Source organism: Ranitomeya variabilis, chromosome 1 (genome assembly GCF_051348905.1).
Source record: "Ranitomeya variabilis isolate aRanVar5 chromosome 1, aRanVar5.hap1, whole genome shotgun sequence".
Classification (NCBI taxonomy): Eukaryota; Metazoa; Chordata; class Amphibia; order Anura; family Dendrobatidae; genus Ranitomeya; species Ranitomeya variabilis.
Window position 1 is genome coordinate 267,637,727 of NC_135232.1, and position 19,293 is coordinate 267,657,019.

Below are 19,293 nucleotides of genomic sequence, written 5' to 3' on the forward strand. Positions count from 1 at the left end.
GTTTTTGCTACCCCATCTAAGAGCAGCTTTTTATAGGGACAGAGACACTAATTCAATTGATGTGTCACTTACTTTACTAGTTGCTGCAGGATTGATAAAAAAAATCACCGTTTTATTTGCTGCGGATTTACCACTTCTCTGAATGCTGAGCCCGGTAGTACCCCAACCACACCTCTGATTGGCAGCTTTGTGTACACTATGTATAGGCAGAAAGCTGCCAATCAGTGGTGGGGGTGTGGTTGGACTTCATGGCAGGTTCACTAGTCCTCAAGTGATAATCTCCTGTAACAAAACGATGATTTCATAAAAACTTCCGCATTTTTCGGACTATAAGATGCACCAGACCATAAGACGCACCTAGGTTTTAGAGGAGGAAATGGAAAAAAAATTTAAGCAAAAAATGTGGTCAATTCTGTACTAATATCCCCTATACTGGTTTATATATCTCCCCAATCCAGGTATATATGGCCCCCTCTTCCCTATCCTAGTATGCATGGCCCCCTCATCCTTACCCTGATAGGCATATCCCCCTCATCCCTATCCTGGTATGCATTGCCCCTCATCCCTATCCTGGTGCGCATCTTCCCCATCTCCATCCTGGTATGAATGGCCACTAGTGGTGAGCGAGTATACTCGTTGCACGGGTTTTCCTGAGCACACTCGGGTGGTCTCCGGGTATTTGTAAGTGCTCGGAGATTTAGTTTTTGTTGACGCAGCTGCATGATTTACAGCTGCTAGCCAGCCTGAGTACATGTGGGGGTTGTCTGGTTGCTAGGGAATCCCCACATGTATTCAAGCTGTCTAGCAGCTGTAAATCATTCAGCTGCTGCGACGAAAACTAAATCTCCGAGCACTAACAAATACTCGGAGACTACCCGAGCGTGCTTGAGAAAACCCAAGCAACGAATATGCTCGCTCATCACTAATGGCCAATTCATCCCTATCCGGATATGCATGGCTCCCATCCCCATCCTGGTATGCATGGACCCCATCAGAAAAATATAAAAAGAAATAAACCATTATACTTACCTCCCTGCGCTCTCTCGCAGCGTCCTGTTCTGATGTCAGCAGCTGATTTATGCTTGTAAGCAGGGCATGGCAGTGTCCCGGGACCAGAGACTCCTTCCCTGTCCATAACGCTAGGGGTGCCCTTGTTCGCCCTGTTCCCCGGATTACTTCTGATGGTGAAGACGCCGGGGCCTTAGCTCCTGAATCCATCCTCAGTATGAAATACAAACAGGGATAAAGGAAAATACCAATCATACAAATATACTCACCCAAACAACAGAGGAGTACACCAAGGAGTGGAGGATGGGGTAAAACCAAAGTAGGAGAAGAAGGGGTATTAACACACCCAAAACCTAGCAGCAGTGTCAGATAAATCCACCAATCTCCTAACCATACAGCATAAGCTTGCTCTGGCAATGAGTGCTAGCCAGGGCCCAGATTACATAGAAGAGGGGAGTGGCAAACAGAGAACAGCTGAGCGCCTTAATGCAGGAAAGCTTCCAAGAGCTGCCCAATGAGCAGATTAACCTCTGTATTGCTAAATGAAACCTGCACCGTTTAATATGAAGGTGAAGTGCTTCTAAATAGTGCAGGAGTGGGAGAAATCAGACGCTGCGGTCTCTAGCTCCTCTCTGTCGAGGTAAACTCGTGACAATTTCCTTGTACCGGTAAAGTGAATGAGATTCCTGAAGTCTCATGCACACATTGCTTACTTTTTACTTGCAGATTTGAAGCAGTTTCAAATCTGCAGCTTGTCGATTCTTTCAGCATTCTTGCATTGTTTTTCACCTATTCTATTGAATGGAGGAAAAACCCCATAAAACCTGGGTAGAAACACGTAAAAAAACGCTTGAATTATATGCTGTTGATTTTTTCAGTATTTGCACCATAAAAGTCTGCAATAAATACTAAAGTGTGCACATATCCTAACAAATTCCCTTTAATTTGAAGTGGTGACTCAATTAGTGCACAATAGTGATGAACAAGCATGCTGGGTTAAGGTGTTATCAAGTGCTAATAGAGTATCTTCGCGGTACTCTTTGAGTCGCCGTGGCTGAATGTCTCCTGGCTGTTCGACAGCCACAACATATGCAGGCATTGCCTGTTAGTTAGTCAATTCCTGTACAATAACAGTATCTACATGTGAATAAAATCATTGGTTAGACCAGGAGACATGCAACACAGAGATGCGATGTACAAGTACTTATTGTTATACTGATGGTATTAGCCCATCACGTTAAACATTTTGCACAATATTGCTTTCTGGTCTGTTAGATGATAGATGCTGGGAGATGTGCCATGTATGATGGTAATATTTAGCTGCAAAGAGTACAATAGTTAATTGCAGTAAATATTTTACTGCCTAGTGAGAGAGGAGGAGACCAGTATATCCAATATATATGAAAAATCACCAAACCCTAGGTATCGCCACAAAAATATATCTGAAAAAGTTTGTACTCCTAAGATTTTAATATTCTAAGTAGAGATGAGCGAACCCGAACTTAAACGCTTGGGGGTTGTACCGGATAGTTAGTGTCCGGCGCTAAACGATAACAGACTTCTCACGGAGAGAGAGAGCAAAAGAGAGAGACTAAAGTTCAGGTTGGGTACCAGAACCCGAACTTCCACAGGTCCGCTCAGCCATAATTTTAAGTATAAGGATTTTTGAAAGGACGCAGACCACTACATTTTGTAAATTTTACAATGGAAATGTCGTATCTGCCTTTTATCAGTATTGTGTATTTTCGTACCCACAAACTAAAACTAAAAAACTGCAGATTATTACTATGTACCGTATTTTTAAGAGGCACTTTTTTCCCGCAAACTTTGGGGGAAAATGGAGGTGTGTCTTAGAAAGCGAACATGTCTTACCGGGGGGGTGTCCCGGGTGTCTCCGAGTGCCCGGCGGTGCTGCGTGGGTGTTTAGCGCTGACCGGGGCTCTGCCGACATTTTGCGTCAGGCCAGAGCTGAAATCTCATCTCTCGAGATCTTGATCCCGAGATCACCATCAGCGCATGTGCCACCCCCGGCGGCGGCCATATTCCCAGAGACCAGCGCACATGGAACCCTGGAAATGCCGGGGCTCTGGCCTGTCGCAAAATGTCAGCATTGCCCCGGGCAGTGCCGGACACCCACGCAGCACCGCTGGGCACCGGAGACACCAGCAGCAACAGCCAGCAACCCGGAAGCAGCACAAGATCCCTGCAGCAGCGCGCCACACATCGGAGCCCCCTTACATCCCTGCCTGCTGCCTGGAGCATCACCCCACTCCTGCCTCCTCCAGCAGCGACCCTGGGACCCCGCTTCACTGCAGCCACCACCCTCGGTAAGCAATAAGATGCAATGATTGTAAGAAGCACCACCATTTTATTAAAAAATATTTTTTTCTTATTTTTCTCCTTAAAATTTGGGGTGCGTCTTATAATCCAGAGCGTCTTATAATCCGAAAAATTCGGTAATTTGTTAATTTTTTTTTTCCTAAGGGTAAGTTCACACAGGGCGTTTTTGCTGCATTTTTTTCTGCAGCAAAACCTGATTTCTTGCCAGGAAAGAAGCTGCGTCAAAAATGCAGGTTTGGGTCGTTTTTTGGTGCATTTTTGGTGCGTTTTTTCATGGGTTTTTTTTTTGTCTCTTTGTGCATGCTCATTGAGTGCCCCCAGAGGAAAAAAAAAAAACTGCTTCCTGTAGAACCACCCATATTTCACTGTGAGTGGAAAATGGCGACTAAACAGCCATTGCGATTGAGAAGGATACGACCAAGAAGGCCATATAGGAAGCTACTACTGCTGAAAATTATCCATCAATTGCAACAGGTAAAGTATACATGTGACATATACATGGCATTGGTGTGTGATTAGTGTGACTTGTACCAACGCCTGTGAAAATTCGTTAAATTCTGCCCTATTCCCAGGCATTGTGATCATGTTTTTTTCATACACTGTGACATGTCATACTGATGCATCACATGATTGCCATATTTGTGAAACACACATACACGGATATCCGTTTGTTTTAGCATAACGTGTGCCCTAACACAGTGTGCACTTTGTTTTATCTTACAGCGCTCTACAGAATGCCATAGAATGTGGGTGTATCCAAAGAAAGGCCATTTTAATAATTTGTACCAAGTTTAAGAAGGTAATGCAACATTTCTTTATAATTGGAGAACAATATTATTTACTTGGCAGTTTATTTTTGAAGATTTTAGAATAATACATTGAATACACAGGATTCGGCCAGCCGCGGCCAATTAGTGAAGCGTGGTTCAAATCCCGCGCCAATTCGCAGCCGGACTGCGCCTGTCGCTGATTGTTCGCAGCCGGCCATGTAGTATATAACAGCCCTCGTAGTAAATAGCACAGCCACGTAGTATATTGCACAGCCACATAGTATATAGCACAGCCCACGGAGTATATAGCACAGCCAACGAAGTATATAGCACAGCCATGTAGTATATAACACAGCCCATGGAGTATATAGCACAGCCACGTAGTATATAGCACAGCCATGTAGTATATAGCACAGCCCACGGAGTGTATACCAGCCAACATAGCATATAACACAGCCACATAGTGTATAACAGCCCACGTAGCATATAGCACAGCTCACGTAGTATATAACAGCCCACGCATGCAGTATATAACATAGCCCACGTAGTGTATAACACAGGCCACGTAGTGTATAACAGCCCACGTAGTGTATAACAGGCCATGTAGTGTATAACACAGCCCACATAGTGTATAACACAGGCCACGTAGTGTATAACACAGGCCAGGTAGTGTATAGCACAGCCCACGTAGTTTATAGCACAGCCCATGCAGTATATTGCACAGCCCACGTAGTACACTGCACAGCCCACATAGTACACTGCTCAGCCCACGTAGTGTATTTCTCAGCCCACGTAGTATATTGCACAGCCCACGTAGTATATTGCACAGCCCACGTAGTATATTACACAGCCCACGTAGTATATTGCACAGCCCACGTAGTATATTGCACAGCCCACGTAGTATATTGCACAGGCCACGTAGTATATTGTACAGCCCACGTAGTACACTGCACAGCCCACGTAGTACACTGCACAGCCCACGTAGTATATTGCACAGCCCATGTAGTATATTGCACAGCCCACGCAGTATATTGCACAGCCCACATAGTATATTGCACAGCCCACATAGTATATTGCACAGCCCATGTAGTATATTGCACAGCCCATGTAGTATATTGCACAGCCCACGCAGTATATAGCACAGCCCACGTAGTATATTGCACAGCCATGTAGTATATTGCACAGCCCACGTAGTATATTGCACAGCCACGTAGTATATTGCACAGCCCACGTAGTATATTGCACAGTCAAGTAGTATATTGCACAGCCACGTAGTATATCGCATAGCCCATGTAGTATATCGCAGAGCCCACGTAGTATATTGCACAGCCACGTAATATATTGCCCAGCCCACATAGTATATTGCACAGCCACGCAGTATATAGCACAGCCCACGTAGTATATTGCACAGCCCACATAGAATATTGCACAGCCACATAGTATATAGCACAGCCCACGTAGTATGTTGCACAGCCACGTAATATATTGCCCAGCCCACGTATTATATTGCACAGCCATGCAGTATATAGCACAGCCCACGTAGTATATTGCACAGCCCACGCAGTATATACCAATATGGGCATCATATCCCTGTTAAAAAAAAAGAATTAAAATAAAAATTAGTTATACTCACCTTCCGTTGGCCCCGAATGCAGGCGAAGCGGTTACCGCCGCTCGTCGCGTGCTCCGGTCCCAAGAGTGCATTGCGGTCTCACGAGATGATGACGTAGCGGTCTCGCGAAACCGCAATGCATGGAGCGGTCACCGGAGCGTCGCGAGGTGCGGGAAAGGCCGGTTCTGGATCCGAGGGGCCGACGGACGGTGAGTATATAACAATTTTTTATTTTTTAATTATTTTTAACATTAGATCTTTTTACTATTGATGCCGCATAGGCAGCATCAATAGTAAAAAGTTGGTCACACAGGGTTAATAGTAGCAGTAAGGGAGTGCATTACACCGCGGCATTACGCGGTCCGTTACCGCTGCCATTAACCCTGTGTGAGCGCTTACTGCGGGGAGTATTGAGCGGGCACTGACTGCGGGGAGGAAGGAGCGGCCATTTTGCCGCTGGACTGTGCCCGTCGCTGATTGGTCGTGGCCGTTTTGCCGCGACCAGTCAGTGACTTGGATTTCCATGACAGACAGAGGCCACGACTAATGAATTTCCCCGACAGACAGACAGACAGAAGGACAGACAGACAGAAGTGCCCCTTAGATGATTATATATATAGATATATATATATAATTTTTCTTATTTTTTTATCTAGATTCCCGTAAAAGTTTTGTTTCATTTCGCAGACTATCAATACCTGCATTTGACTGTCTCTTCAACATATTACGTCCGCATATCACCTTACAGGACACCTTGATGAGAAAGTCAAATTGTGCTGAGGAAAGGCTGCTCATCACCCTGCGGTAAGTTTAGAAGATAAGACAAGTATTTAATTATTTAACTTGTGCTGCTTCACGTAATGTGATGCGGAAAATTTGCACGAGTCTCTCGCATCAATACCAGGCACTGCCGTCGGCACTCGGACCAGAGCGTGAGGCTGCATGTAAATGTATGCAGCTGAACGTTCCTGTCCGAACCGCCAACAGCAGTGCGGAGTATTGATGTGAGAGACTCGCATCACACTCACAAGTGTGAACCCAGCCTTATAAATTTAACTATTGAGAGATCATTAGCCTATTGACTGACTGCTGATTGCCTGTAGGGCTCACGTGGCACACTAATGTCACTTGAGCACTGGTAGAACAAGCACCAGCATGAAACAGTTGTGATTTGTGATATGGGCTTGTAAAGTTGAAGATGGATTTAGAGAGTTGTTGTACAGGTATTGAACAACAATGATTTCTAAACCATTTAATTAACGTTCTGATACTAATTTTTCTTTTTTCTACCTTTATTTCACAGCTTTTTGGCCCCAGGAGAGAGCTTCACGTCACTGCATCTATAGTTTTGTGTTGGGAAATCCACAATTTCAAATATTGTAAAGTGCACATGTAACGTAGTTTGGGAAAAATTGCAGCCCATTGTGATGCCTTCCCCATCCGAGCAGACTTGGCTGCAGGTTGCAGCAGGCTTTCAAACTGTAGCCAACTTCCCTAACTGCCTGGGTGGAGTCGATGGTAAACACATCAGGGTGCAACAGCCTCTTCATTGAGGATCACGCTTCTTTAATTAAAAGAAGTATTTTCCTGTGGTCCTGATGGCGGTGGCTGATGCACACTACCGTTTTGTTGCCATTGATGTTGGTGCCTATGGCAGTACAGGGGACTCTCGGGTGCTGAGAACTCCACAAATAGGACTACAAATTCTCCAAAATTGCTATACACTACCAGCCAACAGGCCTTTCCCGGGTTACACACATCCAGGCCTGTTTGTGATTGTATCAGATGAGGCTTTTCTGTTGATGCCAAGCCTGCTGCGCCCATACCCACGAAGGGGACTGAATGCCCGGCAGAGGCCTTTTAACTATCGGCTGGACATTTATCCAGTCAGCTGTCTTCCCCATGACTGTAGCACATACTGAAACAGACTAAGGGACCTTTTTAAACGCTTAGGAATCCTTTGCAGGTGCTTTTTGTTATTTATTCTAATTTACTGAGATAATGACTTTTGGGTTTTCATTGGCTGTAAGCCATAATCATCAACATTAACAGAAATAAACACTTGAAATAGATCACTCTGTTTGTAATGACTCTATATAATATACGAGTTTCACTTTTTATATGGAAGAACTGAAAAAAAATAACTTTTTGATGATATTCTAATTTTGTGAGAAGCACCTTCACCTACATTAAACATTAGAAAGGTAAAATCAAACAGCACATGGATGGTATCCGTGAGCTTTCTGTGATTTTCATGGACCAATAGACTTGAATGCGCAATTTTGATCTGTGAATCAAACATGTCTCAGTGATTTTTTTTCACAGACACATGGTTCGCAAAAAACACAAACATGTGAACAACCTCATGCGTTTCTATCTGTGAAAAACACAGTACATATACATGAAAACTATTGTTTGAATTAGGCTAGGTTCATTCAGAGTTTTTGGAGATAGAAAAATCCAATGAGGTTCTGAAGAGGTTTTTGAAGCGTTTTTTTCCACATTGTGCTTTTCAGATTTTTTATTTGATACTGACAAATTTACGAGAGGATTATATGAAGAATATGCCTCAAAAAAGTGCTGTCACCTGTTTTTTTCTGAGGGACGTTTTTCAAACCCTCACTGGAAACAACTTTCAAAAATTACTCATTAAGAAAAAGAAGATTTTGCATGGAAAAATCAATATGAAAAGTAGTAAAAGTGTATTTGGAGGATTTTTTAGGAGGATTTTGAAGTGAATCCACTTCAAAATCCTTCTGACAAAAACCTCTTTATGAAGGTAGCCAAAGGCTAGGTTCATGAACAGCTTTTTTTGAGGAGGATTTTGAAGTAGATGTGCAAGACAGTGCACAGTAGAACATGAGATTCCCAGTGCTGTGCAGTATTTGTCACCAGAGACTTTCACCTACTGTTCAAGCAGAACCCGGCAGCACCAAAAGAAAGGGAACGTGTTGCGAGAAGGACTGGTCTGAAAGGAGCGCCGGGTCAGGTGACATCTGTGACACAGTTCCCCGATACAAAAGGTGAGAGTGGCAAAGCGGGAAGCAGTTTGGCCCCAATAAGTGAGACCAGTATGACGTGTGCTGAGGAGGACGCCACAGGTCAGTCACTGATACGGTGCCAGTGACTGGGATCCAGACAACCATGGCCAATACCTGCGAGCCAGACTACGCCAGTCAAGACTTGAGGCCCAGCCCTGCGCTGGTCAACTCCGACATGCCAGACTACACCTGTCAAGACTTGAGGCCCAGCCCTCATCCATTCAGGCCCGACAGACGACCATTGCAGGTAAAGCACTGAGTGCAAGATGTCCACTGCGGTGATCTGGAGGGGTGAGTGAGTCTCGCAGTTACTTCTAGCACTGTACGGAACTGGGTGGGGCCAGTGCAGCGGATGGGACGGGGTCCGGCCATTGTAAGAAAAGCCCAGAGTTCATTGATTGACTTTATTAGAAGGACTTGCGGCCTAGCGGGAAGTACCGGTGACCCCATTAGGGCCTATAACCTAAGTGGGACACCTTTAGTGATGCTCTTATTCCTGTGAATGTTATATCCATTAGGAATTAGCTAGATAGAGGAGAAGAATCCTGCTCATGAGCTGCATTACGTTAGATATCAACTTTGTAAATATTATATACTGTAAATAATCTGTTCTGACACTACCTACTCTTTCCCCAAAACTATCCGTGTCAATATCTGTGTTAGGCCGGGGACACACACAACGTATAAAAATACGGTCCGTTTTACATGGACGAGAATCGCACAAATGTTTGCAAAGCAGTGATCCGTGTGCAGTGCGAGGATGCGATTTCCTCGCATCAAATTATCCGTGTGGCATCCGTATGGCATCCGTACGGTGATATTTTCTCGCCGGCTTGCAAAACGGACATAGAATGGATCCATGGCCTCAAATATTAGTAAAAACATATATACAGTCTAAATATATATATATATATATATATATATGTCAGTGAGACACATATATATATACATATATTTATATTTCATATAGCGCTAGATAGCAGAAAAGCCGGTAATTCAATTGCCGGCTTTTGCTATCTCCTTCCCAAACCCGACAGGATATGAGACATGGTTTACATACAGTAAACCATTTCATATCCCTTATTTTATTACATATTCCTGACTACTAATGTTAGAAGTGTTGAACCAAGGAGTACAACAGGAGTCTATAGGGACTATAAAATGTAATATTTTATTATATAACAAATAATCATAAAATGTGCATACAATATATATAGGTAATAAGGTGCATAAGGATGGGACATGCGGATAGCCACCGGTGCAAGCTGTCTAAGTGAGGTAGATGGAAAGATAAAGTGCAAGGCTGCCGCAAATTTGAATCAGTAAACAGGCTCGTGGTAAATAATCTCCCATAGCGTATAATAATACATGTATCAGCAGCGCTTACCAAGGTGGGACAGCGGGCACCGGATGGGATCCAAGTAGACTGAACCCCCGACGCGCGTTTCGCTTCTTCCGGTGGTCTAGCTTTCTCAAGGGGAAGTGCAAAAGACCGGGACCAGGACCTTAAAATAGGATTGGTGAGTGTGCACGTGACGAATCACGTGTCAACACTAAACCAATCATGGCGGTGCCGGCGGCGCATGCGTGTGTCGGTCACCGAGTTCCGCGTCAGAGAGGGCGTCATGCCCCGCCACAGGCTGCCGGGGGAAAAGAGATTCCCCAGGCGCACGCGCAGGACAGTGGAGATGCCATTCTGGCAGGGATCAGAGTGAGCGCACACAGCGCATGTGCACGACCGCGGTCGGATGGCTGGGCAAATATATTTATACCATGGATGTAAGAGGCGATAGAAACATAACAGTAGCAATACTGTAGGAAGGAGCACTCCATATTACATAGTCCATAACAAAGTCCATTAGGATAAAAGGGTGCTCCATGCTGTGTAATGCCACTTGATACATTGTCAGCCGAGCCGGTTAGATGGTCCATTCCTGATGCCATAAGGTACCGTAGGTCACGGAAATTCGCCATGGAATTGTGAATGCTAAAAATAGTATGCAAAAACATAAACAAGTTAAAAAAAGAGAAATAGTGCAATAAAATAAACAAAACAAGGATCCATGTAGGATATCCACAAAGGGACAAAAATATGGGACTAGAGGGTGAAAAACAGGCAGGACAACCTCAATGATGGAACCATCCCACAAGTACAGGGAGATTGGGAGGAGGGGAATACCCCCATGCTATGTAGGTGAAGAACACACATACGGGAAGGGGGGTCATAAAAATGAAGAGAAGCTTAAGGACTCGTTTAGTCCTTCTGGTGTCATTGTGTCAAGGCGTATAATCCACTTTGCTTCTCGTTGTGCTAAGACTTTTTTATAATTGCCTCCCCTTGCCCCCAAATGTACGCTCTCTATGCCTCTCACCTGAAAAGTCCCCGCGTCACAATTATGGTATTGTTTAAAGTGACGGGGGGTCATCTTCAGGTCAGAGGCATCAACAGCCGTTTTGGCAGCACAAATATCCCTCACGTGCTCGCGAACCCGGATCCTCAGCTCCCTCGATGTCAGACCAATATAAATCAGGGAGCAACCACACGTGGCATAATATATGACGTTTGAAGTGCCACATGTGATATGCTGCCTGCTGTCGAACTCCCTGGAACCATCAGATGAGCTGAAGACCGAGGCTCGCGACATATTATTGCAGGCCAAACAATGGCCACACTTGAATGACCCCAACACCGGGCCACGGGTGTTAAAGGGATTTATAATTGGTGGAACATAATGGCTGCGAACTAGCAGATTACCCAAATTAGGGGACCTTCTTGCCGTCATTGACGGAAAGTCACCCAAAAATGGGGCAAGGGAAGGCTCTGTCTTTAATACTGGCCAATGTCTTGCCAGAATTTCTCTCATATTAAACCACTCGTGGTTGTATGTGGTAATAAATCTAATCTTCTCTTCCTGTTTCCTTACTTGTCTCCTATTGCCAGATGAGTAAAGAAGATCCCTTCTAGGCGGGAAGCTGATGGCGAGGGACGTGACAGACACCGGAATGTAAGTATGTAGTGTTTTGGGTTTTTTTACATTTACAATGGTAACCAGGGTAAACATCGGGTTACTAAGCGCGGCCCTGCGCTTAGTAACCCAATGTTTACCCTGGTTACCCGGGGACTTCGGCATCGTTGGTCGCTGGAGAGCTGTCACACAGACAGCTCTCCAGCGACCACACAACGACTTACCAACGATCACGGCCAGGTCGTATCGCTGGTCGTGATCGTTGGTAAATCGTTTAGTGTAACGGTACCTTTATTCCTTCCAAAGACCATACTAAGGACCAGGGGACACTCATTACTGGTGGAAGAAAGGCAATACCAGCAGTTAAATAGTAAAGTGTTCTTTACAGTTAGATCAGTCATACTGTGCAATGCCCTACCACAAAAGGTAGTAATGGCAGACACTATAACAACTTTTAAAAAAGGGCTGTGGGTTATTGATAATTTAGTGACAAAAAAGTAGTACAATTGGTGGAGAAAGATTGAACTTGCTGGACCTAGGGTCTTTTTTCAACCTACGTAACTATCCACGTTAATGCTAGGTTGTGAGGTTATTTTTAGAGAGATACTCCAGGATAGCATCTCTTAGAAAACCCTCAAAGATTTTGCCCACACTAGAGGTGCCACTTGAACAGACAGTTAGTTTAGTTTCAATATCAAATGGCAACAATGATTGGTGGAGACCTAATGACTGAACATTTTCCTTGTGGAACAACTGGCATCATCAGATGGACATCTTTAGAATTGGAGATAGCATTGCTGAATTCACCGCAAGTGTCATATCACATTTGAGACTCCGTTGGGGGCTTCGGTCTGAATCCTCAAAAAAACGGGTTCCTAACAAAATACGTGACAGAGCCATTCACTGTAATAACACATATGGAGTTACTTTGCATTCAATGTGGCCCCTATTCCGGCAGTGTTTGTCTACCAATCCTAAAAATGATTAACGCTACCCAGACAGAGCGACTGTGTCTGCCTAATTATAGTGATTAGCTCCATCACTGGTTCTGTCCAAATCCCTTTTATCAGAGAATCAAACGTGTTGTAAATGCCAGCCTTGGAATGATGGGAAATTATGGAATGTAACTGTTTTATGAACATATGTGTTGTAAGTATTAATATTGTTCAATCAGTGTGACTTTGCACTATCTTTGTAAGCTCTAGCATCAGATATATTTGTAGTTCCATGTTTTTAGAGTTCAAAGTGTTATCCCTGGAATGTGTTAACTCTTGTCATTTAGTATAAAACAATGATGCAATACACAATTCAGCTTCTAACGATTGCGCACTTTTTTTTTGCTGTTTCATTGCTCTTTTTTCATACATAATCCCATAGTGATGCAACCTTGTTTGGTAATTATTCAAAAGAAACCTTTTTTTTTTTTTAAATTTCCATAAATCCAAATATTTTTTCTTGATTGATTTTATTTTTCACAACCATATCAGGACTTGTGTTTTTGCATGGCGAGCTATATTTTTAAATGTCAAGATCTGGGGTACAAAAAAATGTTGTACAACTATTTTTTTTTTTCAGTTGAAAACATGACAATTTAACCACTGTATTACACTTACAGCATTTGCGTTTCTATTTTTTTCACAATGAAAACACTATAATTTTCAGAAAAATATTAAGTTTTGAGAGTCCTCAGTGGTTGATACTTTTTAATTGCTAACTGAAAAGATGGTCACATTTTGCAAGCTTTCAAGGCTACTCAGGTCTCTTCATCAGGCATAGAATAATACAAAATCTGAAGAATCACATATTTATGCACAATAGAACACAGGAATAATGCAATAGATAAGAGAGGTGAAGCAAACTCTCAGGCTGAGTTCACACGTAGCAGAATTGCCGCGGAAATTTCCGCGGCAATTCTGCGCCTCCTGCCGCGGGTATATTGCATGCAGAATTTGCATGCATATACCCGCAGAAAACTAGCGTTTTGCAAGCATAATTAGCTTGCAGAGTGCTAGCGTTTTCCAAGCGATCTGTAGCATCGCTTGGAAAACTGTTTGACAGGTTGGTCACACTTGTCAAACATAGTGTTTGACAAGTGTGACCAACTTTTTACTATAGATGCAGCCTATGCAGCATCTATAGTAAAAGATAGAATGTTAAAAATAATAAAACAAATTTAAAAAAAGGTTATACTCACCTCAGCGCCGTCCGTTCCTAATGCTGTGTGTTCAGGACCTTCCATTCCATTGACGTAGCGGTCACGTGACCGCGACGTCATCGCGGTCACATGACCGCGACGTCATCGCAGGTCCTTCACACACACCTCGGAAGCCTCTGAGAAGGTCGGGCCGCCAGAAGGTGAGTATATCGCTATTTTTTATTTTAATTCTTTTTTTTTTTACCAATTATATGGTGCCCAGTGCGTGGAGGAGAGTCTCCTCTCCTCCACCCTGGGTACCAACCGCACTTGATCTGCTTACTTCCCGCATGGTGTGCACAGCCCCGTGCGGGAAGTAAGCAGATCAATGCACTCCTATGTGTGCAGAATCGCCGCGATTCCGCAATTTTAATGAACATGCTGCGTTTTTTTCTGGATTGCGATTCCGCTCAGGAAAAAGATGCAGCATGTGCACAAAAACTGTGCATTGCAATCTGTTACATAGGATGCTTAATGTTAGCGTTTTTTCCCGGTTTTATAGCGAGAAACCGCGAAAAAACCCCAAAAAATCTGCTACGTGTGCACACAGCCTCAATGTGCGGTGGGGAGAATCAGTTGTGGCCCTAAACATTGGAGCAGTTCATAGATAAGGAGTGTGAAAGTTTTATTGTCCAGTGATTGATATCTGGTCCATGGTTGACACAAGACATTAAAACTTTCACACTCCTTATCTATGAACTGCTCCAATGTTTACGACCACAACTGATTCTCCCCATCTCACATTGATAGTTCTGCTTCTCTTGTCTAATCCATTTCATTATTCCTGTGTACTCTTGTGCATAAATAAGTGACTCTTCAGATTTTGTGTTATTCTATGCCTGATGAAGAGACCTAAGTAGCCTTGAAAGCTTGTGTGGCACCCCAGGAGTCCGGTTGCCACAGTGGCATTGCCTCCCTCACAGGGGGTGATGTCATGCCTGAAAGGAAGGAGGGGTCCCCTTGCCAGGTAACACCAGCATACAATACTTTTCCTGACTCCAGTCCAGAAGGGGAAGCTCTAAGGGTACTGTCACACTATACGATTTACCAACGATCACGACCAGCGATACGACCTGGCCGTGATCGTTGGTAAGTGGTTGTGTGGTCGCTGGGAGCTGTCACACAGTCAGCTCTCCAGCGACCAACGATGCCGAAGGCCCCGGGTAACCAGGGTAAACATCGGGTTACTAAGCGCAGGGCCGCGCTTAGTAACCCGATGTTTACCGTGGTTACCAGTGTAAAAGTAAAAAAAAAAAAACCGTACATACTTACATTCCGGTGTCTGTCCCCCGGCGTTCTGCTTCTCTCCACTGTGTCTGCGCCAGCCGGAAAGCACAGCGGTGACGTCAGACGTCACCGCTGTGCTCGCTTTCCGGCCGGCTGGCGCTCACAGTGCAGAGAAGCAGAACACCGGGGGACAGACACCGGAATGTAAGTATGTACGGTTTGTTTTTTTTTACTTTTACGATGGTAACCAGGGTAAACATCGGGTTACTAAGCGCGGCCCTGCGCTTAGTAACCCGATGTTTACCCTGGTTACAAGCGAACGCATCGCTGGATCGGTGTCACACACACCGATCCAACGATGACAGCGGGAGATCCAGCGACGAAAGAAAGTTCCAAACGATCTGCTACGACGTACGATTCTCAGCAGGGTCCCTGATCGCTGCTGCGTGTCAGACACTGCGATATCGTATGGATATCGCTGGAACGTCACGGATCGTACCGTCGTAGCGACAAAAGAGCCACTGTGTGACAGTACCCTAACACTCGGTTTCAGGGGAGTTTCCCTATAAGTTCTGGCCTGGAGGCGGAGTTAGTTTGAGTCTGAGTCTGAGATTGAGGAGGGAAGTCGAGGAGAACCTGGGGCGTGGAGCTGTAACCAAGCTCACCCCAGAGCTGAGCGCTGACAAAGGATGCCAGGGTCCTTGGCTGTGTGGGTGCTGTACACCCCCGACAGCCGAATCTGGAGGGCAGTGAACTGCAAGCTCCCTGGCCACACCAAACACCCAGAGGCACCACAACAGACCAAGAGCCCGGGGCTGCCAGTGAAAAGGCAGTTCTCGTGATAGGCTCATGCTGTCTGCTATACAGGTTAGAAGCAACAAATAATAAATTACTGATAGGGGTTTGTTATAAATCTCCAAAACTAATGGAAGCAATGGAGAATATCCTCGTAAAGCAAATAGATGAAGCTGCGACTCAAGGAGAAGTCATTATTATGGGGGACTTCAACTACCCTGAAATAGATTGGGGAACAGAAACCTGCAGTTCCAGCAAAGGTAATCGGTTTTTGACAACTATGAGAGACAATTACCTTTCACAACTGGTTCAGGACCCAACAAGGAGGGGGGCACTGCTAGACCTAATATTAACCAACAGGCCAGACCGCATATCAAATATAAGGGTTGGGGGTCACTTGGGGAATAGTGATCACAAAATAATAAGTTTTCATGTAACCTTTAATAAGATGGGTAGTAGGGGGGTGACAAGGACACTAAACTTCAGGAGGGCAAATTTCCAACGGATGAGAGAGGATCTTGGTGCAATTAACTGGGACGATATCCTGAGACACAAAAATACACAAAGAAAATGGGAGACATTTATTAGCATCCTGGATAGGACCTGTGCACAGTATATACCGTATGGGAATAAACATACTAGAAATAGGAGGAAACCAATATGGCTAAATAGAGCTGTAAGGGGCAATAAGCAATAAGGGACAACAAGAAAGCATTTAGAGAATTAAAGGAAGTAGGTAGTGAGGAGGCATTAAATAAATACAGAAAATTAAATAAATTCTGTAAAAAGCAAATCAAGGCAGCAAAGATTGAGACAGAGAGACTCATTGCCAGAGAGAGTAAAAATAATCCCAAAATATTCTTTAACTATATAAATAGTAAGAAACTAAAAAATGACAGTGTTGGCCCCCTTAAAAATAGTCTGGGTGAAATGGTGGATGAGGATGAGGAAAAAGCCAATATGCTAAATGACTTTTTTTCATCAGTATTTACAAAAGAAAATCCCATGGCAGACAATATGACTAGTGATAATAATTCCCAATTTAATGTTACCTGCTTAACCCAGCAGGAAGTACGGCGGCGTCTAAAAATCACTAAAATTGACAAATCTCCGGGCCCGGATGGGATACACCCCCGAGTACTGCAGGAACTAAGTACAGTCATTGATAGACCATTATTTTTAATCTTTAAAGACTCCATAATAACAGGGTCTGTACCACAGGACTGGCGTATAGCAAATGTGGTGCCAATATTCAAAAAAGGGGCAAAAACTGAACTCGGTAATTATAGGCCAGTCTGCTTAACCTCTACTGTGGGTAAAATCCTGGAGGGCATTCTAAGGGATGCTATGCTGGAGTATCTGAAGAGGAATAACCTCATGACCCAGTATCAGCACGGGTTTACTAGGGACCGTTCATGTCAGACTAATTTGATCAGCTTCTATGAAGAGGTAAGTTCCGGACTGGACCAAGGGAACCCAGTGGACGTAGTATATATGGACTTTTCCAAAGCTTTTGATACGGTGCCACACAAAAGGTTGTTACATAAAATGAGAGTAATGGGGATAGGGGAAAATATGTGTAAGTGGGTTGAGAGCTGGCTCAGGGATAGGAAACAAAGGGTGGTTATTAATGGAGCACACTCGGACTGGGTCACGGTTAGCAGTGGGGTACCACAGGGGTCAGTATTGGGCCCTCTTCTTTTTAACATATTTATTAATGACCTTGTAGGGGGCATTCAGAGTAGAATTTCAATATTTGCAGATGACACTAAACTCTGCAGGGTAATCAATAAAGGGGAGGACAATTTTATATTACAGGATGATTTATGTAAACTAGAAGCTTGGGCTGATAAATGGCAAATGAGCTTTAATGGGGATAAATGTAAGGTCATGCACTTGGGTAGAAGTAATAAGATGTATAACTATGTGCTTAATTCTAAAACTCTGGGCAAAACCGTCAATGAAAAAGACCTGGGTGTATGGGTGGATGACAAACTCATATTCAGTGGCCAGTGTCAGGCAGCTGCTACAAAGGCAAATAAAATAATGGGATGTATTAAAAGAGGCATAGATGCTCATGAGGAGAACATCATTTTACCTCTATAAAAGTCACTAGTTCGACCACACTTAGAATACTGTGCACAGTTCTGGTCTCCGGTGTATAAGAAAGACATAGCTGAACTGGAGCGGGTGCAGAGAAGAGCGACCAAGGTTATTAGAGGACTGGGGGGTCTGCAATACCAAGATAGGTTATTACACTTGGGGCTATTTAGTTTGGAAAAACGAAGACTAAGGGGTGATCTTATTTTAATGTATAAATATATGAGGGGACAGTACAAAGACCTTTCTGATGATCTTTTTAATCATAGACCTGAGACAGGGACAAGGGGGCATCCTCTACGTCTGGAGGAAAGAAGGTTTAAGCATAATAACAGACGCGGATTCTTTACTGTAAGAGCAGTGAGACTATGGAACTCTCTGCCGTATGATGTTGTAATGAGTGATTCATTAATTAAATTTAAGAGGGGACTGGATACCTTTCTGGAAAAGTATAATATTACAGGTTATATATACTAGATTCCTTGATAAGGCGTTGATCCAGGGAACTAGTCTGATTGCCGTATGTGGAGTCGGGAAGGAATTTTTTTCCCCATGGTGGAGTTACTCTTTGCCACATGGGGTTTTTTTGCCTTCCCCTGGATCAACATGTTAGGGCATGTTAGGTTAGGCTATGGGTTGAACTAGATGGACTTACAGTCTTCCTTCAACCTTAATAACTATGTAACTATGTAACTATGTAACACGCAAGAGAGGAACTTGAGCAGAGCTTAAAGCAGCAAAGACCTAAGAGAACAGCGCAGAAGGAAGGCTGGCTAGGTAGAACCCATCTGGCTAGGTAGATGCTAAGTTGCTTCCAGGCTGCCCAGACCCCATTTTCACCTGTTACCCGTGCCCTGGACTGCACCTGCAACTAACAAGTAAAGGTAAAGGAAACTGCAGTCCTTATGTCCTCCAGTCATTTCCCGCACCCTCAGTCCTGCACCCCAACATCTAAGATCCCTTGCCCACTATACCGGTAGCCCTGGGGCCCCCACTCCACCTGTGGGGAGCATAACCATCTCAGCTGCATCACCATCGGCCCCAGAGCTCCCTTTAAGCAGCGTCGGCCATCCATTGGCGAACACCACAGGTGGCGTCACAAACTAATCCTCTTTAAAACTTTATTTCCCCCTCATTTCACTTTTATTGGACACCCAGGGCCACGGACCGGGTTACAGCTGTGGGCGCTCCACTTGCAAGTTATGACCATCTTTTCAGTTGGCCATTAGATTTTGCTATC